Source organism: Accipiter gentilis, chromosome 3, assembly GCF_929443795.1.
Source record: "Accipiter gentilis chromosome 3, bAccGen1.1, whole genome shotgun sequence".
Lineage (NCBI taxonomy): Eukaryota > Metazoa > Chordata > Aves > Accipitriformes > Accipitridae > Astur > Astur gentilis.
This window is the reverse complement of record NC_064882.1, coordinates 32,683,409-32,707,721: the sequence shown is the minus strand read 5'-3', so window position 1 is coordinate 32,707,721 and position 24,313 is coordinate 32,683,409. Positions and strand designations below refer to the sequence as shown.

The following is a 24,313-nucleotide window of genomic DNA, read 5'->3' as shown; positions in this document are numbered from 1 at the left end:
CGGATCCAGTGTTGAGGCACAATCCTGCTGCCAAACAGATCATTTCCACTTTGAATTCCCCTGAGATTAAATCAAATTATGAAATTTTAAAAGAAATCAAGCAGCAGATATGATTTTTTTTGTTATTAATGCTTCTGCAATATGCAAGAAAGAGGGTCAGATTGGGGGGGCACGGTACTGAGCCGTCAGCACTGCCTTATACCTGCTACAGTGGTAGGACCATAGGGACAATGTCTTTGGTACAGCTTATAGCCACACTGAAGAGAGGACAAGTTTGGACAGAGGAGAAGCCTAAACAGTAAGTTTTAGTGCTTCCTTCTGCTGTTTGATGTTATGAACTCAAAATGCCCATTTCCACACACACAAAATGGGAACAAAGCTGAGTCAGAGTAGGAGAACAGGAATGAAACCCAGACCCATTGAAATCAAGTTTCCGTGGACTAAGAGCAACAAGTATTTTGCTGCAGATATGTCTCTTTTCCTAGGCTACAGCAGTGCTATTCATGCACAAGAGGGGAAATGTTGGTAGGAAATTTGCAAATCTTCCCTCGATAGCTACAGGTAACTCACTAAACTAAGCTCAGCTGAGAAGCCAAAATAAAGGATGGTGGAACAGAAAGTCTGCTGCATTTTTCAGTGCTGACAGCAGGACTCGTCAGTTACTTTTCCTGAGTTCGACAGATTTCGTAACACTCAGTGGGAGCCAGGCATCAAACTTCTACTCCTGCCTTTCAAAATCACAACTGCAGCCATACAAAAATAAGTAAATAACAGTTGTTTGTCCTTTTGCTCAGGTTCCTGCCTCTACCTCGGGACTTTTTCTAGGAGCACCTATCTCAGCCCTTTGGATCTCATGACTTTCATTTCCTGCAGTCTCTATGTACTTTCCTAGGAACACTCAAAGGCTATGAGAAAGTATTGACATTTTGATAAGAAAAGTGCAGAGATATAACATGCCCTACAGAGCAATATGCTGTCAGCAGACCACCTGGCAAAGGGGGCCGAGCAGCCTCCTACAAGAGTGACTCATTTTTCTTTCCACTACTTCTTGCTCAGTGGAGCAAACAAAGGGGAAATGAAGGGCCTGATCCACAGTTTATTGACACAGAATCTCCCTGCTGGATTTGGCTTTGCCATGGATTTTGGCAGCAGTTCAGCATTTAGCATCTTCTACCCTGGAAGAGAAGCTAGCTGCTATTAGCCCCGGTTATAGGTTCTTCTCTTTTCTTTTTCAACCTGTAATTCTTTTGCAGTTGGAGTTGTCTGTAGGGTAACTAAGTTAACACTTTGGGGTGACATTTTCATTTCCAGTGTACAAAAGTAGCGTACAGTGACTTCTCCCTCCCTATGCCTCTGACTCCTATGGAGGCTCCATAACTTCTCTATAAAGTGCTGTGGGCCTGGACTCTACCCCATGACCTTCTGCGCTCTCTCCTTGCTTTCCAGTCTTATCTCAACTCCCCTTTGTTTTATTTATTATGTGTAGATTGATAGACAGGAACACTTCAAAGCCTCGGTCAGGAATGAACCCCGTTGCTCCTAGCAGATAGTCCCTGCTTTGACAGACATGCCTCTCAAAACAACCGTGGCTGCATTTTGTGGTGCAGCAGGACATGTTGCACCAGCTGCTGTTAGCACAGGGGAGATCAAGACCTCTTCACATGCCTCTACTCCGTCCTGTAAATCTGTAAAATTTGGGGAACCACAGTCCCAGGCAAGGCAAGATCTAACAGGAGATGGTAATGAACTACAGAAAGAAAAAAAAGGAATGTTTTTTTCAGGTTACATAGGCTAAGAAAGAGACCTAGTCAAAACACCAGTAGGAATCTCACTTCTAATGCCAACAGTCTTTATATGAGGACCTAAATTAACTGCCCCTCTGTTTTGTCAAGCAATGATTTGTATACCTCATAAGGTGCCAATTCTGCCTTGGGATAGGACATTGCTGGGAGCTGAGGGGCCTCTCCATTCTCTGTGCAGCTGTCCACAAAAGAGGAGGTGAGAAATTGCAGGTTTGATGGATAAGAGATTCTGAATTGCTTTCAAGAGGTAGCATTTCTTCAGGGATTTGCAAAGACAACTGGTTTTCTTGCGCCATCCATCTCCCACAAGACTTCCCACGTATCTTGGCCTAAACTCCAGCTAAGTGTGTTTTTCCCAGTGTTTGGAGAATGCGAAGTTTGCACACCCACCAGGACTCCAAGAAAGTAAACGAGAAGAAAAGAACAGGGAAAAGAAAAACCTATTGCTTCGTATCTCTGTGAAAGGCACTGAATTCCAATGCACTCTTTCTGTTGTTCATGTCTTGCTGTGCTATCTTTAATGTAGTCTATAAACTCCTCAGTGCAGACACCTGCTTGCTTTATTTGCACTCATAAGATGTTCTCTGAATAAATTGCTAACTACTACAACAATAATAATATTGTGCAACAGTGGTATTTACCATAGCTAAAGAAGACAATGGGGAGTTCCCTAACCCAGAGCAAAGAGGTAAGAAGGAGCTTACAAGTGCAGCACAATTAAAAGGTGCTAATATCATTAATTATTATTAACACTTCTATTTCTGTAGCAGAAGGAGCTACAAGCAGATTCAGATCCCAGTGCTGCACAGTGCTGTTCAAAAGCATAATAAGATCGTTCCTGCCCTGAAAAAGAATACCTTCAAAAGCTTTTCTCTTGCAAAGTGTTCACAGATGAGGGAACAATGTACCTCTGAAGAGCAGCTTGTAGGGCTCCTAGGCAATGCAGACAGAGCAATAATAATGTTCCCATTATACAGATGGGGAACATGGCTATTTGCATCAGCTCACAAAGAAAAACCTGGAGCAGTGTGGTGAATCCAAATCTCCTGATGCCTAGTTCTGTACCTTAACTACTAGGTTGTCCTTAAGTTACTGCTTAACAGTATCAAGCATTTCTAAAAATTCCTTCAGTGTTGAACATTTTAGCCATTCACAACTGAGCAATCTAAATTTAATTCTCTTGAACTGATGCTGGATTCAATTTCCTAAAAGTTTAAGATATGAAGCATAATACTATGTGTATAGGGAGAATAAAAGAAGAGTCTTAAAGATAAAATTAATGAGACACAGGTAGAAAATAATAGTATGAACTTTCTAACTCCTGTCTTAATAAAAGATAATGTTCCAGTACACTGAAAACTGTATCAGAAATATTTTATTACATCAAACATTATGTGACTGCAGGGCATAGATGACTTTTCAGGTGACAACAGTTCTTATTTTTGGAGAACTCTTTTCCTGAACTATTTCACTTAACATACATGGTTTTATTTTTTATACACTTATAGCTCTTCAAATACAAAATTTGTTCTATTTTATCTTTATTTTTCTGGACCCTAACATTTGCCCTTGATATTCTCTAAGAATACTATCTAGGAAAAGAATAAAGTGCAATTTTTTAACAGTATAAGATAGACACATGTGAGATACTTCATGTTTTGTACAAGCAGGAAGAAAATAATTAACTCCACAATGAATTTCCTGCCTTTTAAACTCCCCATGGGGCACCACTAAAATGAAATTCTAAAGAGGCCAGTTCTTTTTCTATACTTTGATACAGCTAAACCCACCAAAATAGAAATATGGCCCTTGCACTCCAGAACCCCTCTTATGTCTGATCTCTGAGGATGCAAATTTATTTCTTGGATGACTTCTTACTGCCAGCTCTGCCTGTACCAGCTCAGGCTTTTAATGCAGAAGATTCCTGATTAAATCTCTGGTGTGTTAATCAAGATGGCTGCCAGCATACTAATACTTGATGTTAGTATACTTTTTAATATCACAAATTATATTAAAATAATGCTTTCTTCAGATTATAAATCAAATGCTCCAAAGGTAGGAAGTGTTAATACTAATATAGATTTTGGAACTAGTGGTACTACCCACAAGACCATCCAGTATGATAGTTTCCAATTACGTGATGGCCACTTATTTTTCTCAGAGTTCCCATATGTTCTCAGTGCATTGAACTATGTTTTCTGTACCACTTGCTAAATAACAACATAAAGGCCAAAGCTTATAAAGCTAAACCATCTTGTTATGGAACAAATAATTTCTACATAAAGGAATGCAACTAGGGTTCTAGACACAGGCAAGTGAATGGACTTCTGGATGCATTGACTAATTTTCTTCTCCTGTCATTTATTCTCCTCCCTCAAACTCTATTCATGAAGCTATTTGCTGAAAATATCTGTACTTTTGTTTAGTATTTTGTGTATATACTTGCTGACGAACTTTTGAGGCTGGGGGAAAATCACGCACAAGCTCTGCTGGAATACGTCTGGACCATGATGTTTCTACAATTAGGAGGCCTCTCACACTTCCAGGTTCTCTAATCCAGTCTTCAGTCCCTGTCTGAGTTTTTGCCATTGGTTCCTCCTTGCTACTGATTTCACGCTGAGACATGGAATCCTGTCGGTCCCCTGTATTGTTGATGTAGGTTTTTCTTCTAATCCTGTGTCAGGCCAGATCATAGACGAGATCATAAGTCACATCATCACCTCTTTATGGAGGTGGCAACTGACTGCTGCTCTTCTGCAGTTGTCTAATTTCCTTCCTCCATGTATTGGGTCTGGCTGAGATGGAGTTAATTCTCCCCATAGCAGCCCTCATAGTGCCGTGCTTTGTATTGGTAGCTAGAAGGGTGTTGATAGTGTAGCCAAGTGTTTTGGCTACTGCTGAGCAGTGCTCGCACAGCATCAAGGCTGGCTCTCCAACATTTCGCCCCCTCCCCTCCCCAGCAGGCTGAGGATGGGCAAGATCTTGGGTGGTGACATAGCCAGGACAGCTGACCCAAACTGACCAAAGGGATATTCCATACCGTATGACGTCAGCTCAGCAATGAAAGCTAAGTAAAGGAAAGAGAAAGTGGGGGGCATTCGTTATTTACATATGTCTTCCAGAGCAACCGCTACACGAACAGAAGCCCTGCTTCCCAGGAAGTGGCCAGACATCACCTGCTGATGGGAAATAGAGAATAAAATCTTTTGTTTTCCTTTGCTTTCGGGTACAACATTTGCTTTTGCTTTATTAAATTGTCCTTATCTCAACCCAAGAGACTTTCATTATATTTTGTGTCCCCTGTCCAGCTGAGGAGGGGGGAGTGATAGAACGGCTTTGGTGGGCACCTGGCGTCCAGCCAGAGACAGCCCAGCACACTCTGCTTTCTGGATCTGCAGTGACTTATGTTCCTCGTTGTCGTTGTCTTTCCCTTGCTTTCCATGCTTAGGCCAATAGCAATGGAGAATCTAGTTATCTTTATGGTTTCTTGACTTCCTTTCTGTCCGCCTAGGGCCAGCAGCTAACTGCACCTTGTGGGGTGCAGAGTCTGACCTCTGAGTGGCAAGAAGAAATACACCCTACATAATGGCAGGGTGCATTGCAAGGACACTCAACCATGCAATCAGGAATACTTTCTTGGATCTCTCAGCTGTGTCATGTGGGTCTTGGTTCTCTTCAGTGTTGTCTCTAATTGTCTTACACAGGGGCTGAACCTTCAGGAGAGATGTCTTGTACTCACCTCCCCATTTGGTATCAATGCACCTTCAGTCCACTGTGGCTTGGTATCTGAACAAGGTGTGGAAGGTATGCTTCTTCATAACATAGTTGCAGTTTCTTAGTGACAATTCCTTGTGAGTGTCCTGCAGACCATACATCTCCCCAGAAATAGTGTAATTCCATATTGTGAGTATGACATTAAAAATGAGAAATGCATGTTTCAGTCTTTTTCCAGAGTTAGGCTACAATTTCAAAAAGTTCTTGCTGGGGAAGGGAAGACCCTTTTCATACTTCTTACTGCTCTCTCTAAACTCAGACACTAAATTAGTTTTATTTCACCAGCTTTTGTATATTTATCCAGTTCATGATAGAAACTCTTAAGTCTATTCACATTACTACTTGCTCCACACTGTAGTCATCCTACACTCGGTGGGAGTGAATTTCTTTCTATGGCACTAGGTCTTTGCAATCTAGTGAATTCTGGTGTGCAAGCTCTCTTCCTGCTATATACTCACCAGCATTACACTCACCATCCACAAAGGTCTATGTACAGCACAAAAGCAGACTGTGAGATTCGTCCAACTAATGCAGATGTCTGCTATGCAGAGAGTTAGTCCACATCGGAGTTAGTCCCTTTAAGATTATCGTACTGCAAAGAAACAGGAACTCTTATATCACAGTGCAATTCCTCTTAGAGTAGACAGGTAAAATAGGTCAGATGAATCACTACTTAAAAGTGCCTATTTCTCACCACAGAATACAAATTGAGTCCTAGGTGACTTGCTCAGCTGCTGGCATCTGCATTGTAGATGCATTTAAATGAGATGAAACCCTCTTCCTGAGCCTGTTTCAAGTATTGACTCTCCTAATCAGCTTTTTAGCTCTTACAGCACAGGAAGCCTGATGATGCCCACTAGCATGCTTTGAGTGCAGCATGCAGTGGTTTCCTTATGAAGTTTTCCAACAACTCATCGTCATCCTATTGTGGTGGGTGCCCACCAAAGCCTCTCTATCACTCCCCCTCCACAACCGGACGGGGGCAGGACAGGGGCAGTCCTCAGGGGCAGGACTCCTCACTCGTCCCCTGCTCCAGCATGGGGTCCCTCCCATGGGAGACAGTCCTCCACAAACTTCTCCAACGTGAGTCCTTCCCACGGGCTGCAGTTCTTCATTAACTGCTCCAGCGTGGGTCCCTTCCACAGGGTGCAGTCCTTCAGGCACAGACTGCTCCAGCATGGGTCCCCCATGGGGTCACAAGTCCTGCCAGAAAACCTGCTCCAGCGTGGGGTCCTCTCTCCACGGGGCCACAGGTCCTGCCATGAGCCTGCTCCAGCGTGGGCTTCCAACAGGGTCACAGCCTCCTTCGGGCACCCACCTCCTCTGGCGTGGGGTCATCCCCGAGCTGCAGGTGGAGATCTGCTCCACCGTGGACCTCCCTGGACTGCAGGGGGACAGCCTGCCTCACCAGGGTCTTCCCCATGGGCTGCAGGGGAATCTCTGCTCCGGTTCCTGGAGCATCTCCTCCCTGTCCTTCCGCACTGACCTGGGAGTCTGCAGGGTCTCACATATTCTTACTTAATCTGCTGACTGCTGTTGTGCAGCAACTTTTTCCCCTTCTTGAATACGTTATCCCAGAGGTGCTACCACTGTCATTGATGGGCTCGGCCTTGGCCAGCAGCAGGTCCATCTTGGAGCCGGCTGGCATTGGCTGTGTTGGACACAGGGGAAGCTTCTAGCAGCTGCTCACAGGAGCCACCCCTGTAGCCCCCCTGCTACCAAAACATTGCCAGGCAAACCCAATACACCTACATATACTCCTGCCCCCCAAATTAAAGAGATAAATATATTTTTCTTTAAAAAAACAGAGCAAAACCTCCTTTTCTAAAAGAGCAAATCTTTCTGTGTCCAAGAAATCTACCAGCAAACGGTTTAGTATTCTGGTTACTGGACAAGCTTCAGCTGGGACCAGTCCAGCTTCTGAAGTTGGGGTCCCTTTGTAGAAGAAATGCAAGCTTTCTGTGGCCAGAGTGATAATGAGTGGAAAGACACTAGTTCTCTTACCACTAGGGTTACACAACAGCAAGTGGTGGTTACAGATGCAAAAGCATGTCTCTTTTCTTCCCTAGGTGAGCTTTGTGACCCCCTTTTGGGTGATGCCTGCCACATCAAATTTCAGCTTGAACAGTTGAAGCTTGGCAGAGAGTAAGCAACAGAAAGTGAGACCTCTTCAGGGTGAGGACTGGGTAACATTAATAATAGACACCGCTACCAGCTCTTTCCTAGTTGCTCACTGACAAGCTTTGTTTCTGGTCTTTCCTATGCTTAATTTAAAATGAGAGATTCCTCATAATCCTTGATGATTTTCTTGGATCAGTTAGATTGCTGTAGTTACACTGAAATACCATGAACAATATTTTTTCATTAGAAGGAATAGTTTCCTTGATTAACTTGCAGAGTCATGCTTTTAACAATGTAGACCCATAGGCAAGCTCCATCCTTCTAATCAGAAAGGTGAAATTCCCAAGTTCTCCCTTTCTTCTTAAGGCCCTGAGCAGGTGAATCATCCTGAAGCACTGCAGCAGGACCTAAATGGTGTACAGAGCTTGGGCTATCCCTTCAAAGTACCCATGTCCTTTTCTCCTTATGGACCTAGGATGGATTGTTTTTTTCTTGGAGGCTGGGAAGAAAACAGTTTAGCCCTCGGTTCCTCTTCTGACTTTCAGCAACACAGTATCTCCAACCTCTGAATGTCTTTGAAAAATCCTTTGCTAATCCTGACATTTTTTTCAGTTTGCAGCTTTCTGACTGATTTATAACAGTTTCAAAGGGAACTGAGCACCCCATCTATTATCAATCAAACCTCACCTCTTGCTAAAGTGTAGAAAGACTATTGCAGCTGTATGGCTGTTACTCACCAGGCACCATGTACCAGCAGAGAGATTAGAGGTCTTGAACTTTACGGAGAGCATTCTCATAGCACTCACCGAGTTATGTACTGTTGCCCCAAATTCCCCATGCATGATGATGAGAGTATGCTACACTTATGCAGGACAGTGTTATGTTCAATCAGATTTGTGGCGGACAGGGATATGAGAATATATTTTCATGCCGGTCTGTTACTTGCAACACCAAGTGCATCAAGCAGCTGGAAGAAGCTTCAGAAACTCAGAACTCCCAGACTACCTGGCTTCCTCAAGTGACTGAGGGTGGAATTCACCTTACTGGACTTTAATCTAAAAGCCAGACATCTAGCCCAAAGTAGTTTGGGATTTTTTTTTACAGCAGGTGGGATAAATGTTCCTCTGAAGGAGCCTGTTTCTGTCTGCTGACTATGGAGGGGACCTAGACAACCATTTAGATTCATTCCTAACATTTAGATGGCTGAAATCAGGTGAGATAAATCCCATCCTAATCGTATGTTGGGACTCCTAAATTCCTAATTCATGGAAGTAAAGAATGGCAGTGTTAGAGCAAATAAGCAGTTTAGCAGTGCCATGTTTCTGTCTCTGATAATGACCAGTATCATACTGATGCGTAGCCTTTGAAAAAATGCAACATCATTGCTTTTGTTTTAGGTCAGGTTGGGTTTTTCCCCCCGTTTCCTTTTTTCTTTGATCAGCCTCAACAACTCTATAAGGAAGACTTTCTTCCCAGGAACAAGGCAAGTAGTGAACATGGCTTAAAATACAAGATGTGTGTATCTCCAATAGATTGTACCCAACTGCTTTATTCTCACACCAGCTGGTATGCTACAGACACCACAATTCAGCCTTTTTTGCTAGTACTTTTAATTGATCTGGTGTTGGTCAGCGTTAGAAAGCTGCAGAGAATTTGTCGTGCTGCACAACAGCTGGGGAGCAGGAGATGGCAATTAATGTTTTCCTAGTCCCTCCCTTGCAAACCCGTATGTGATATAGCATAGCACAATACAATGCTGAAATGATACCATGGCTGCAGTGGAGTTCTGCACCTCCTGTAAGTGAGCCAAGGTCAAAGAGACCTTACTGAAACGAAGGATTTTGACTACACTGAAATAAAAAAAAATACAATTAGGTCATTTTGATACTTCCAAATCCATTTTTTCCCGTATAAAGTATTAATCTATCAGAAAAGTGAGAAATTTAACTTGACATTTCGCTTTAGAGCAAATAATTCTTTATTAAAATGCTGGAATTTTTTTGAGAAATAAAATTTCCAACTTCAAGCAGCCCAGATCCCGATATTTCATCCTGCAATCTTGTAGGATATAAACACAAATTGCATGGGATTAACTGTTCACCATATTATTCATATGCTTAACCCTACACAGACTCAAGTCCTGCAGCACTGTGTAAGGAGGGAGGCTCACTGTCCAGTTTCTGAGAACTCACTGGTGGCTGTGGAGTGGCTGGGCTCTGCCTGGGCTTTCTGCCTGCCACCTCCCAGGAGAGGTGGAACCTGAGTAACAAAGCTTACCCTAAACTTGTACATTGCATTCAAATGCAACGGGGAAGCTTATTTTTGCTATGGGACAAATCCTGCTCACTTGTTCCAGGGGTGAATTTTGCTGCCTTCAATGGGACTTGTCATCTGGAAAAACCACCGGAGAAAGGCAGCACTGGCCCAAGAGCAAACTGTTGCCCTCCTCACCACTAAAAGATGAGTTTTCGAAAGCAATCAAAGAAGGTTTCAATGACACTTGATTCTAAGTCTGAGTATGGTAAAACAAACTCATACAACTCCACTTGCCAACCCTTCTCTCCTCTTGATTTACAAAGGTGGAAACTTTCAGGATGTCTTAGCTGTAGACAATAAAACATTTTTCAAAAACACATTAAGAGTGTCAAAAACCACCTTTGAGATGAGTAACATCTTTTAAAGTAATGGGCTAAATCAAACCAAAACCTTTGCTGACATTTTGATTGCATTTGTGTTAGTCGGTATAATGAAAAATTAACTTTACACATAAAAAATTTATTGTAGCTTCTTTTATTGCCTAGGAAGGAAAGTTTAGTGTAGCCAACTGAACCATGCTTCTTCATGGGTTGTCACTTTATACACTTTATTATTGTAACTTATGGGGATGTTTGTAAGCAAAGGAGTGTTATTTATTCGGCAGTACTCCCATTTGCTCACTCGTTACGCTCATCATGGCTCTATGTAATAAACTTCATAATATCACACATTAATGGGGTTATTTAAACTATAACTACTATAAGTTAATGTGCAAATGCCTTGCAGTTTTCCCATGTTTACTCCCAGTTTTGAAATAATGTTCAAGACGTGCTCTGAGTCTGGGAAGAATCACACACTTTGGTGCAATAATGTATGGGGAAATGTACAATTATTTAATAAATATAGAAGAATTGACATTAATGTGTGTATATCATTGGCTGTGTCTATTCATTATAATGATCGCTTGATGCTTATTTGTGGCAGATAAAACATATTTAGTGCCATTTCATGCAAATTGCTTTGGCAAATACTTGCCCAAACCAGTGCAAACTTTGGAAATAGTTAGAATATTGTGGACGTCTCCCTTGTTTTCCTAAGAGTTAGCAAAAATGAGAAGCAGCTAAACTGCAGTTACCTAAAGGCAAGAACTCTGGCAATTAATTTTATTATTGCTTATTATGTATTTTCTTTTGCATGCTGGCTGGATCTATAGATCTATAATTCTCCCGCATGCTTTCTGCTTGAAGGCTCTTTTGAAACAAAAGCTTGAGAACTTAGGAAGTAATTCCGAAGAAAGTAATTTTTATAAGAAACTGTTATTTTCTGGTCAATTTAAAAGTACACAGAATATTTTTTTCCTTCATTCTTGAAACCCGAAGGCGCATGTGTGATCAATAATGTAGGAAGTACCCGAGTATTGAAAACACACAGATTTTCTATTGCCTAATAGAAGGAATCAGACTTCCCATGATACCATGAGTTAGTGCTGAAACTGACAAATTGCAACCTGACTTTTCAGATTATAATTATTTTAATTCATAAGTTTCATGCACCATAACTCTTCTTTAAATAAATTTTTATCCATCTGAGTACAAACAGTGTGTATTAAAAAGTTGATCTGATGAAACTATATCACTTTCAAAAGCAGATGTTCCCATTTTTCAAAAGAAGCCATTGATTTTTCAGAGTACTTCCTGATCCTCCTGAGAATGACAGCTAGTGATGAGGAAACCTCTTGGTAAAAGCCAGCGATGTAAATTTGAAACACCATTTTACATGACAGATGATAGCTATTAATTTGCGAAGAGATGTGTGTGCTTTAGTGCATATGCCTGTAAGTGAAAAGTCCAACATCAGAACAGCTCAAGCTTAAGTAAAGAAAGAACTGGGTGGAGGGGATACCTAGTGCGCCTTGAAGGTCAATTCCTCTCAATTTTATGTGAGCTATCCCTGGCTTGCTTGCTGCCACCTGCTTCAGATTTGGGTTCCCCCCCAACCTTCCTTACCAAAGGACAGGATCTTCTGTTTCGAAATGACCCTGAAAAGTTCAGACCAAAGCCCTTTTAAATTCCATTATCTGAAATGCAGAAATCCTCTGTGAAATGCTGCCAAGCATTGCCATGGCAACATGATGTCACCCGGTGACAGAACAAGCATCGCAGCATTTAGCTGAGCCCGTGTTGCTTCCTCGGTGAGCAAAAAGGTGATTTTGAAAGCGGGGGCCCAGCTGGGCAAAGCAACATCTGCAATCTAAACATTTCTGCTCACCTTTGGGGGAAGAGAAACCGCTTTCCCTTCTCCTCTCTGACCATGGGGCAGGGTCTAAATCACACAGGCAGGAGACGTGCGCTATCAAGAAGGGAGCGTGAGCAGAGGATAAACTGTTATCAGTCAGTATATGCCTTAAAGCCAAAGGAGAAAGGGAGAAGCGGGGAGCCCGACTCTGCAGACCGGCCGGTCCCCAGGGGTCAGGGATAAGGCACAGAGCCGCTGCTCGGGGACTCAGCCTGGGCAACGCGAGCGTGGCTCACCTGTCACGTCACACACGATGGATGAGATTTCACTATATTTCGCTGTTCCCATGCAATTCTGACATGCTTTAAATGCCGGCTTGTGCTTTCCCTTTGGATGCCTGCAGGATTTTAGGCTGGGCTTTAAACTTGTGAGGGTGGATCCCTGTTACGTGGGTGCACTGCTTCACTATTGCGGGCCTCAGCCAAGAAAAACTTCCCAGCCAATATGCTTTTCCCCCAAGCTTTTAATAACCTTCAGAGCAGGACAACAAGTACAGAATTGTACAACAGAACCCACAGAATCTGCTATGGGATGAGCAAAAATAAGATATTTTGGCATGGATTGGAGGTGAAGAAAACAGGGAAGGGGCTGCCGCAAGTCCTAGTAATTAGAAGTCCCACATACGAGCAATTGCAGCATCCTCTGGAGAAGTTTAACTGCAGTATGCATACATTTCCCTTTTTTTCCCCATGTGTTTCTGGCTTCTTTAGTACCTCCAAATTCTGGAACCCAGAGAGGCTGCTCAGACGTGTGAGGCAGAGCCAAAGCTGTGCTATGCTGCACTGAGGACCTTTTGTAAATGTGCACGTAGAAGTTCTCACTAGTTTTAATCTGAGTTCACAGTCCTTGAGGCATCAGTGAAACTAACACCTCATAATGAAACCCGGGCAAAACTGCAAGGCAAATGTGATTTCAATATTTACAGCAAAGCTCAAGCACATTTCAAAGCTGTGAGCCAGCCCAGCTTTGTTGGGTTTTATTTGGATTTACGCTGAGAACACTTGGAAAAGTTGTAATTGGGATATTCATTTCTCCCATTTTCTTCCAAATAGGCTAGATTGCTCCACATCAGTTGTAGTATAAATAAAACAATGTTTGAATGGAGAGGAACTGTAAAATTGCATTTAGGAACACTTGAAACTGTGCAAGATTTTAAAGTATTCTTTCTTGTGCTGATATTCTTAGGGTTTCAATTTTTCTAGAGAGATCTTACAATATGAAATTGAAATATGTTTATTCTGGCCTTTCATAATCCTTTCTGATATGATGTGGACTTCCCAGTCCAATCTCTTCACCTCTCCCACTGCTCTTCTCCTGTTGATTTAAACCCAGCTTAATTTAGCTGTATGCCTCCTAACACTGGCTGAAAACTACATTTTAGGTCTCTGAGTCCAACTCCTCACCATATCATTCCACATCATACCACTCATCTTGTAGACCTACTGAGGTCTATTTTAGACTCTACTGCAGTGATTAGGAGACCTTTCCAGAATCCGATTTTTCTAATAATTAGCAATTGTCTCCTAATTTCCTATCTATGTGTATTCACAGTTTCCTGCTATGTCCCGTTGAGTTTTCTCATCAAGGCAGATTGAAGTCAAAACCTGCTCTGTCACTACTAGTCACAATCTGTCTTGCCTGTCTATAACTATTTTTTATACATCATTTTGCTGCGCTACATTTTAACAAAGGCATTGCCCTTACCTCTCTAAGAAGTGTGAGTAACTCTATGCCTGTACTTCAGCAGCAATTTTTTTGCAGCAAAACTGAGCTGTTTTCCAGAGCATACTGTAATTCCCCACCACAACCATCTGGGATGAAGTCAATGAAGAGTAACCTGGGTTATCACAGTTTTTCACTTTGGAGGGCACTCATTTTCTTGGAAATCAATGATGATTACTCCTTATTTCTTGAGGATTTAGTTGACATCAATTGCTGCTCAACATCTCACAAGTGCAGGTTTTGTGTGAAGATACTGAACCTTGGATCAGGCACCCAGCTTTAAGGACCCTTATCTGGAAACACTTACAATGGGGATCTGGTCCCGAGGGAGTAGCTCGGATGGTATAGGCACTGCTCTGTTCAGTGATGGTGGAAAATGTGAAGGACTTGGGCAGCTGAGATCAGGGCATTTACCCTGTCCAGTTCATGCTAATGGTCTGCTGTAGGTCCTATTTCACTGGTCATGTGTTAACTGTTTAGCTGCAGTCATATTTCACAAGATTGTTGAGTTAACATTACATGAATTATACACGGTTTATAAAATGATTATTTAATCAGTGGAAAATTAAGTTCATAGATGTTTTCCAAATCTGAACTAGGACATTCATCAGCAGAACTGCTAAATTTTTAATCAAGTCTGCTGTGCTTGATGTAGCTATCGTTCTAAATTGCCCTCTCTCCACTGGCCCTCTTATTGCAATATATATCTTAGCTTTATCCATTCTCATTGCTAATTGATTTTTCCAGCTCAGATTTAAGGCAGAATGACATGTCATTCAGTATTTTCATCAAAGGACAGTCTTTCTTACTTTTAACAGAAGAAATGCTTTAAATATAAGGATGAGGGATTTCAAATGCCGTCCAAAGTTCTTTGGTTCCTTCGAACCATCAAATACTTGTGGCAAAGGTATAAAGAGGAACAATTTTTGCTTGTCCTGAAGATGAGGAACCATTTGAAACACTGACAAAACCAGGACAAACACTCTGGCCTGGATTTGTTTTGGGATTTGGTTGCTTAACTCATTTCTGGAAAAGGTCTAGATGAGAAGCAATGAGCAATACAGTTTCTCCAGATATTTAACCATCTTCCACCCCATGTCAGAATTCTGTTGCAAACCCAATTTCCCCAGGAGGATAGTGAGTGACAAGGACAGAGCTGGGCATGGCTAGCACATGGCCAGCACATGGCCAGCACATGGCCAGCAGGCCTCCATGTGGAGCAGACTGACTTCATGTATACTCAGCTGATAGCACTTGCCATAGAACCCAAATAGGATGTGAGTGACTCAGATAGGAATTAATGTGCAATTTAATAATCTCATTTCTGAATTATAATCCTAGAAATGCTCCTAAAAACCCATCAAAAATTGGAAGCTTTTTGACAGGCACCTTCATCTCCCAGTGCCCCTCCTCACATACTGAGAATCCCCCTGGTCTTGCAAGGGACAAGTGCAGGGGCTGTTCAGACTCTGCAAGTAAGAACAGGTGAGGTGCAAGAAGTCCCTGTATTCCCTACAGGCTGTTGGGGCTCAGTGTGTTGCCTCTTTTGCATTACATCTCTCCTTATGCTGAGTTGTACCTGAGGAGCCAGATGTGTAACAGGTCTAATACTCTGAGGTGCCCGAGTCCTCTGTTGCCTCTGGCTCCCAGCAGCTTGGGCTGCAAAATGCCTGCATTTCATCTCAACATTGACAGTGCAAACTCAAGTATGTGTCTCACCTTAACACCATGTGAGACTGTGGTTCTGGTGATGCGGTGCGCATATATGCGCGTACTTGCAGAGTCTGGGTGAACGCACATCATGTTTTAGACCTCTCAGAGACAGCTGCTGCTACGTCATTGTCATGGCAGAAAAAGCACCAGCTGCTTAGAAAGACAGGTATGTTCACCTCCACTGCTTCTTTGGTTCTGCATTTCAGATGTTCTCACCCTATGGCAAAGAACATTATATTGTGAAGTTATCTTTTTAGCCAAATGTTTTGCAGCTCATGCATAATTTGTTTTTCAAATTTAAGCACACTTCCTCTGTCATTATGCTGCACCTTAGACATGTGCAGTAACAAAAAAACCCAACAACCCAAAACACACAGACCAAGAAGTCAGTCGTACTCTAATACAGCACTTAACTCCTCTGCTGTTCAGATCACATGGCACATGGAGGCACTGGCACTGATTCTCCAGACTGTGCTGAAGAAAATGCCAGATTCTGCACCTCGGATGGAGTCCTGCTCGGCACAAGTATAAATTGGGAGAGGAGTGGCTGGAGAGCAGCCCTGCAGAAAGGGCTCTGGGGGTGGTGGTTGACAGCCGGCTCAATACAGGTCAGCAGTGTGCTCTGGCAGCCCAGAGGGCAAACCCCACCCTGGGGTGCCTCAAACACAATATTACCAGCTGGTCAAAAAAGGTGATTGTCCTGCTGTATTCAGCGTTGGTGTGGCCTCACCTCGAGTACTGTGTGCAGTTCTGGGCCCCAAAATTTAAGAAAGATGTTCAGGTACTCGAATGTGTCCAGGGGATGGCAACAAAGCTGGTGAAAGGGCTGGAAGGTATGTCCCATGAGGAGCAGCTAAGGACTTTGGGCTTGTCTGGTTTGGAGAAAAGGAGGCTGAGGGGCAACCTCATTGCTCTCTACAGCTTCCTCAGGAGGGGAAGTGGAGAGGGCGGTGCTGATCTCTTCGCCCTGGTACCCAGTGATAGGTCGCATGAGAAGGGTTCAAAGCGGCGCCAGGGGAGGTTTAGACTGGACATTGGGAAGCATTTCTTTACTGAGAGGGTGGGCAAACACTAGAACAGGCTTCCGACAGAGGTGGTTGATACCCAAAGCCTGTCATTGCTTGAGAGGCATTTGGACAATGGCCTTAATAACATGTTTTAGCTTTTGGTCAGCCTTGAAGTGGTCAGGCAGCGGGACTAGATGATTGTTGTAGGTCCCTTCCAACTGATGTAGTCTAGTTCTATTCTGTTCTAATCTAGTCTAGTCTATTCTTCTGTGCATAGTTAACACAAGGGGGCAACAGAAAGTACAGTAGCAGTTAAGAGTTTCTGAGCCACACAATATATTTGGGTAGAGACAAGTGATATTCTGGAAGTTAGAGGTGCTGTGATGCATGTAAATTTTATTCTCAGCTTCCATCCAGATGCTTTGTACTCCTCAAGTTCTTCCATTTGTCCCCATTCTCTTAAATTTTGTATGTCTACTGTAACAAGATAGGGAAGAGATTCAATAGGACAATTGAAATCGTCTCCTGTATGCATAATCCAGCATCTGTTTTGAAACAATTCTTCTCCAGCAATATATTTTGAATACCATGTTCATTTTATGAACATATTTCTTCACAGTTTTGTTATTCATTCGGCTAATATAAAACCAGTGAAAATAAGGACCAGATGCTCAGCTGGAATAAAATTTACACCAGCTGAATATCTATCCAGAGTTACAAAAACCTCCTATGGTGAAACACAGATGAAAGTGTCAAGCCACAAAATGTTATTTCATATCGCTCTGAAACCATGCAGAAAAATAAAGATCTGCATGGGTTCAATGGAGAATTATAAATAAACCTTCAGTTATTCAGGACATTTCACGAACCATTTTTCATCTCCTGACAAATCTGAGATGATTTTTAAGTCTTTAACAAAACCATAATGGTCTGAGGTTTTGTAACAAAAGTTTTGCCTTGGTTTTTTTACAGATAATGGTCCGAGATTAATTTCACTGATTCTTACCCACTTACATACACTTTGAGTTTATTCTGCATGCAGGCACAGAAAAAAAAAAAAAAAAAAAAGTGGCACATATATATATATATATATATATATAAAAACCAAATACTGCTTATTCACACTGCACATCTAAGATCAGATGCATCCAAAGTACGAAAAGGTTTTCAAGCGAAATGGCTTAATCACTTCCACATTCTGCAGGTCTATTTTTGGCAATAATACTAGCCTCTGGTTTGCACATGTATTTATTTAATGACAGTCTCTGTTCCTTAAATTGCCAATTGTATTGCTGATTTTCTTTTCATGGTAATAACCCAGTTCTTTCAGACTCTTTGTATTAGCTTGTCGTCAGGGTTGTTGTTTTCTGTGTTGTGGGGGGGTGTCTTCCTTTTTTCCAGGACATTGCATTCATCAAGCTGGAGAGCAGGCAGTTATTATAGAGATTTTAAATTTTTACAATTAAGCCCCACTCCTGCGAAGACTTATCCACGTTTCTTACTTTAAACACGTGATCTGTCCCACTGAGCCTGGAGGATTAACATTAAGCACATGTGTAAATCTTAGCAGTTTCAGAACCTAAATAGCATTTTTTTTTATATATTTCTGAACCTAAAGGAACTGATTTGGTGATAGACACTAAGCAGTTAGTTACTCTCAATTACAGGAGGATTCATCCTTGGGCAGAGTTCTGAGCTGGGACTTGCAAAGTCTGGGTCAAGACCTAGCTTTTCCACAGCCTCATGAAATAGCATTGAATAAATCACTGAGGTTCCGATACCCAAAGTCCTTCAGCTTCCTAATTCCCTGGTTTGAGATTTCTCAGATTTAGGTGCCTTGATGTTCTTGCATAAGTAGACAAAAATCTTGTAGCTGATTGCAGTGAGGCAGAGCGCTACACGTGTAAAAAATGAAAGTGTAAATGCCCCCACCTGTCCATGGTGTTAGCACACATGTATCTATGCCTGAGATCCTTGCATGTTTAAAAAAGCCAAAGCTGGATCCAGGCAGATCTTGAGTCTTCCAGAGTAGGGCTCACTGCTTTTACATTTAAAGGTGTTTGCAGACATGGCCTTTTTACTGGTGGCACTGATTACAGTTTAGTCTAGCCATAGACTAGACCATCTGGTCATGCAGATTAATAATAAAACCGTAGATGAATAATGGTGAAATCAGTGTGTAGCTACTCTTTAAACACGTGCTTGTAAGTATGTAGAAGCTATGCTCTGTATCTGTCTACATCCATATATATTCACCCGTACTGGGCTAATTATACCATTTGTATTCTGGAGAATTATGGGAGGCTACAGCAAAGTTTCCTGTGTTCTCCTCACATACCTCTTCAGCTGAACATGAGTCAGAGCTGCACTGCTTATTACAATATTATTAGCATAAGTTGTTTTAGTAAAGTAGTAAATAATTCATAAGGAAATCTGCAAAAGCAAATATGTTTGCCTTTCCCCCATTTTCATTGGGTTTGAAGAGAATTGTTCACTTTCTTCAAATATTTAGTTTAAAAATGTGGTAACAGTACATTGTTTTCCACTCCAGCTGGCCTGTGTGTTTTCTCTTTTTGGAGTAAAACATTCGAAAACTTGGTGCCATAGCTAAAGCAAGGAAAGAGTACAGACAACTGAGGTTCTTAACCTGTTCTTAAAAGGCAGCAGGGAACATAAGATAGAGTGGATCTCAACTTGCAAGTACGCGGGGCCAGGTCTGCAAGGTGTTTAAACAGCTAATATCCACTGAAGTTTCATCGTATGCCTACACACTGGTTTAAATAGAAACAGTGCTGTAACACCTATGTTGCACTTGCACAGAGCGATGAAAGTCAGGGAGCAAATCCCCATTGTAATAGGCACTACAGAAATTAAAGGGAGACACTTTTCACCAGAGCATTTACAGTTTTATCCTATTTCTTTTAGTCTAATTTCTGTTGGCACTTAGCATTCCAGGCAGGCACACCGCTATGGAATAAATCCCGAAATGTCAGTTTAGAAGAGGTCTGGATCCTCTAATGGAAGAATAGCTTCTCTTTTTTTATAGTGTTTCAAAAGGTTATAGTGTTTCCAAAGAGTAGGGATGCCTCCAGACCGCTGACTTTGACAACCTAACATATGCCCAGACTGCCTGCAAGCCCCACACAGCATGTCATCCTTCTGGGAAGGAAGAGGCAAGTGGCACAAGCAAACCTTAAGCAAGCACAGTGTGAGCAGATGGTGATAATTCCAACGTCAACTCATGCACCTAAATTCGGTTCATCTCAGGAGGGACAAACACACAAGATGGTTGTGTGAGTTTGAACTGTCATTTGCTAGATCTGGTTTGTCCAAACAGGGATGAACCTTTGAGCTGTTGTTTGAAACATCAAGTTCAACTAAACTGGGGTTAAAGCCTGCCACAGCTGAATTCAGGTCAAAGATAGGAGGTGAATTTATTCAGCCAACGAGACAGCCTGTTTCAGATTGACTTTTACATACCAAATCCTCACAGACAACAGAAGCACCAAGAGTTTGGGGGAAATAGGAAAAAATAGTTAGCTAGCTTCTTAAAAGACTTGTGTTCATATTCCACCTGAGAGGAGAGCAAGCTTCTAAATGTTACTAAAGAAAAAATAGCTCATGGGAGAGCATTTCTTAACCAAAGGGAATATTTTTATAATTAAAAGTTGCCAAGGAGGCCAGTAGTCAAGGGATGACTCATCTCCTCTGATTTTAGCAGGTGAGACGGTAAGCACAACCTAGGCTGGGTGTCCAAGCTCCCGTAATGATGAATAAAGGAAAGCAAGTGTCTCCAGAGGCAATCCACCTCACCTGATACATGACTTCAGCTAGACCCATTCCTCCTCATAAAGTTTCTGTCTCTTTCTGTTGACTCTGAAAGGGAACCAAAGTACTGTCTTGTTCGAGAACTTAATTTTTACATGGCTAAACCCAAGACAAAGCATGTTTTACCCCCAGTGGAAAATTGATATCTTAATTAATAAACCAGGATTTTTTTATGCTATGTTCTCAGCTGAAGCCTCGTGTGTGTCTGAGCTGAACTTCACAGCTTGAAATCTTTGACAGCTTCTCTTCCATTGTAAGTTTGTACAGCACCAAGCACACTGCTATCAGACAAATAAAAAGAATAATAAAACTCAATCATGCTTGTATATATAGAAGGCCAATCAATGTAAACACAGGGTTTCTCTAAACAGGAGAAAAGCGGAAGCCAGATGGCATGAAATCATTGATAGCTGTTTCATAAACTTTTCCTGCAATCAAATCTAATTGAAATAACACTAGATTGTAGGCTTTAGCAGGTGGGCAGCACACACAGCTGTTTCTGCTAGATGATTTCCAAAGAATACATACATAAAACATTTCACAGGGACTGACATACGGGAAAAAAGGTTAGCCCAGATGGAATGCTCTCTTTCAGGCTTTATTTCACCGACAGATTTGTGAAGCCTGCCTCTTTAAAAATATGAGCAGAAGTGTTTTTCCGGTATTGTTGAACCAATTACAGTCATATACAATGTGGTTGGGAGCTCTGGCCTGGTAATGCAGTGTCTTCAATGCCAGTTCATATTTCAAGGCGAGGCAGAGCAGAGAGGGACCTCCTACTGTCCAGTTTATTGCTTTGCAGTGAGGTACGGTAAATGTAACTGAATCACCTCTGACAGATATTTCTGTTTCATAGAAATTCCCCGAGGAAAGATTCCACCAGTTTCCTCAGTAGTTTATTCCAGGCTTTCCATGCGCTAGTAGCTAGATATTTTCCTAACCTCTAATCCACTTTTTAATATAATTAGGCTAATGGCCAAACATGGTCAAGGCAAGGAAAGAGTTAATGTCTTTTTATGTTTTAATCTTTTACATATTGAAGGATTTATCCTGTCCTCTCTCCTCCTTCTGTTCTTTTCTGCAGAGATATCCCATGGCAAAACTCCTGAAGGCTCACAGATGAGCTGCAAAAACCAGGTACGGCTTCCCAGAGAAGTCCAGCGTCCAAGGCGGGCTTGGCAGGGTTTCCTATGGCTGACCAGAAAGCCAGTTTGGAAGTTTGGGCTGAATTTTACTTTGAACTTTTGTTTGCATTGGGAACAGACTCAAAAGAAAACATGGACAAAGAAAGGAGAAATGGGAAAGACCAACTTATGTGGATCAAATGAGAGCCTGAAACGAGTGAACTGAAACACACTGTGTAGGTCCACTACCTAGTGCCTTCTGGCTAGATGACATAGTAAAGCTTCTATTCTTCATAAAGCTTCTCTTCATAAAGCTTCTATTCTTCATGATTTTTATATAAATACACTACATAAATACCAACGTGGTCTTTTCTATTACTATTTGTATCAGAATCTGTGTTTTTAACACTTCAAGCATCAGAAGATGCCACAATCTCAGTAAGAGCAATTCTGAAGTGATAGCATAAGTGAACCCTTGTTTCTCTTCAGATAGTATAAATCTTTTGCCTTTTACTAAAGATTTCCATAGAGAGGAACAATTTATTTATAGCAGCCTTCCAGTACTTAAAAGTGGCCTACAGGAAAGATGGGGAGGGACCCTTTATCAGGGAGTTTAGTGACAGGATGAGGCGTAATGGTTTTAAACTGAAAGAGGGTAGATTTAGATTAGATATTAAGAAGAAATTCTTTACTGTGAGGATGGTGAGACACTGGAGCAGGTTGCCCAGAGAGGTTGTGGATGCCCTATCCCTGGAAGTGTTCAAGGCCAGGTTGGATGGGGCTTTGAGCAACCTGGTCTGGTGGAAGGTGTCCCTGCCCATGGCAGGGGGATTGGAACTAGATGATCTTTATGGTTCCATTCCAGCCCAAACCGCTCTATGATTCTATAATTCTATGATTCTAACAATAGAATTACATGCAAACTATGGTATTTAATAATGATGATCTCTTGGACTGCAGGAGTCTTTGTGGATGCTCCTTTGAAAATGTTAGTTCTGAGGTTAATGGCAGCCTGTCCCCAGTATATTAGAAATATATTATATACTAATAGTATATTAGTGAGGCCAGGAGTAGAGGAGGGGAGAGAAAACATCGTTACACCACTACACAGAATCGTAGTTTTAAATGCTAGGCACGATTGTGGCCACCCCAGTTCAAAAAAGAAAAGGTACAATGAAGGGCAGCAAGGAGTATCAGAGGTTTGAAATGGGTTCTGTCCAAAGAGATATTAAACAGAATAGCACTTTTCAGCACAGAAAAAAAAAGAGTTTGTGGTTTATAAAATGATGAATGGCAAGGAGGAAGGATGGGAATGATGGCTATTATATCTCATAAGACAAGAACATGGAGGCACCAAATGAAACTATCAGACTGCAGGCTTTACACAAAAAGTACTTCTTCACATAATCCATAACTTGAAATGCCGTTGCCACAGGATGCTTTGGCAGCCAAAATTATCAATAGGTTCAAGAAACATCTAGAGAAACTCGTGGAATAAACATCTGCTGTGGCTGCTTAACAGAACGGTGTGGGTCAGGAGGTCCTGCCCCTCCGAGGCGTCCCGGGGAGGTGCCACTCTGGGCTGACCACACCATCAGCCTCCTTAGGGTTGTTTTACAGCCGCTGTCAGAGAACGGGCATGGTGCCACACAGCCCCTTGCTCCTTCTCGTGTGGTTGCAGATACAGCCTTTGGGTTACTTCAGAAACCAGGTGCAGTTCTCAAGTGAAAACCCCACTCTCCTCAGAGAGAAAGCAGGAAGAAATCCTCAGTAGCCCCAAGCAACTGTTTGCAAAAGGCAGTGAGAATCAGCCCTGGGGTGATATGACTCTGCAAGAATAAATGAGTGTGAAGCAAATGCTTTCAAAAGCACCCATCTCAGCTCTGCGACAGAGAAAACAGGAACAAAAGATCCAAAAGAGACAGTTGATTCCCTGCAGGGGAGAAAACAAAGTGTTTACAAAGATGCAGAACAGTAAATCAAAGCGTTCTTCTGAAAATATTTCAAATGTAATGTTCATTCCTACATTTATATGGGAGGCACAATAAAGAGAGAAAAAAGATACAGCCCTTGCCTTTAAGGGCATTTGGACTAAAGCAGGTGTAGCATATCAAGTAAGAACAATAGCAAAACAACAAAGAGGAAAAGAGGAAGGACTGCAGGAGGAGTGGGGGCACAAGGATTATATGTAAGTTTATATGATTGTTTTGGATTACTGGGAAAAATCTTCATTAGCTTGTTTATTGACTTGCTTGCTGTGTCTTGACTTGCCTTAAACTGAAGTAGTTATTTCAGACTGCTGAAGGGGTCTATTCTGAGTGCGGTCTCATGAAGGTTGATTAAGGGAAGGGGTTTGTGGGAAGCAAAGGAGTGAAGACAAAAGGAGAGATGAAGATAAAGGACAATTGATGCAGAAACAGGGGGGACCTGGTGCAGACCCTAGCGCTGCTTTTAATAATAGCTGGCTCTCATATAGAGCTTTTCAAGGATAGATTTTGAAGTGTTTTAAATTGAAGTCTGAATAATTTTCTTCATTTTATAACAGGACAAATGACATGCTCAAAGTCACTCAAGAGAAAAAAAATGCACTGTAGCCAGGCAGAGGATTCACAGCCCCTGAATTCTAGTGCCATGCTGCCCATGAGCCACGCTGCCCCTCCACCAGCTTGGA

At 42.0% G+C, this 24,313-nt stretch overlaps 1 non-coding gene across 1 annotated transcript; it reads left to right on the top strand.

Annotated features, from left to right (window-relative positions):
• Positions 1-22,119: 22,119 nt before the first annotated feature.
• On the top strand, positions 22,120-22,185 carry LOC126037566 (U5 spliceosomal RNA). Its single transcript, XR_007505747.1, has one exon. It is a non-coding gene; the product is annotated as a U5 spliceosomal RNA (small nuclear RNA).
• Positions 22,186-24,313: the final 2,128 nt, after the last annotated feature.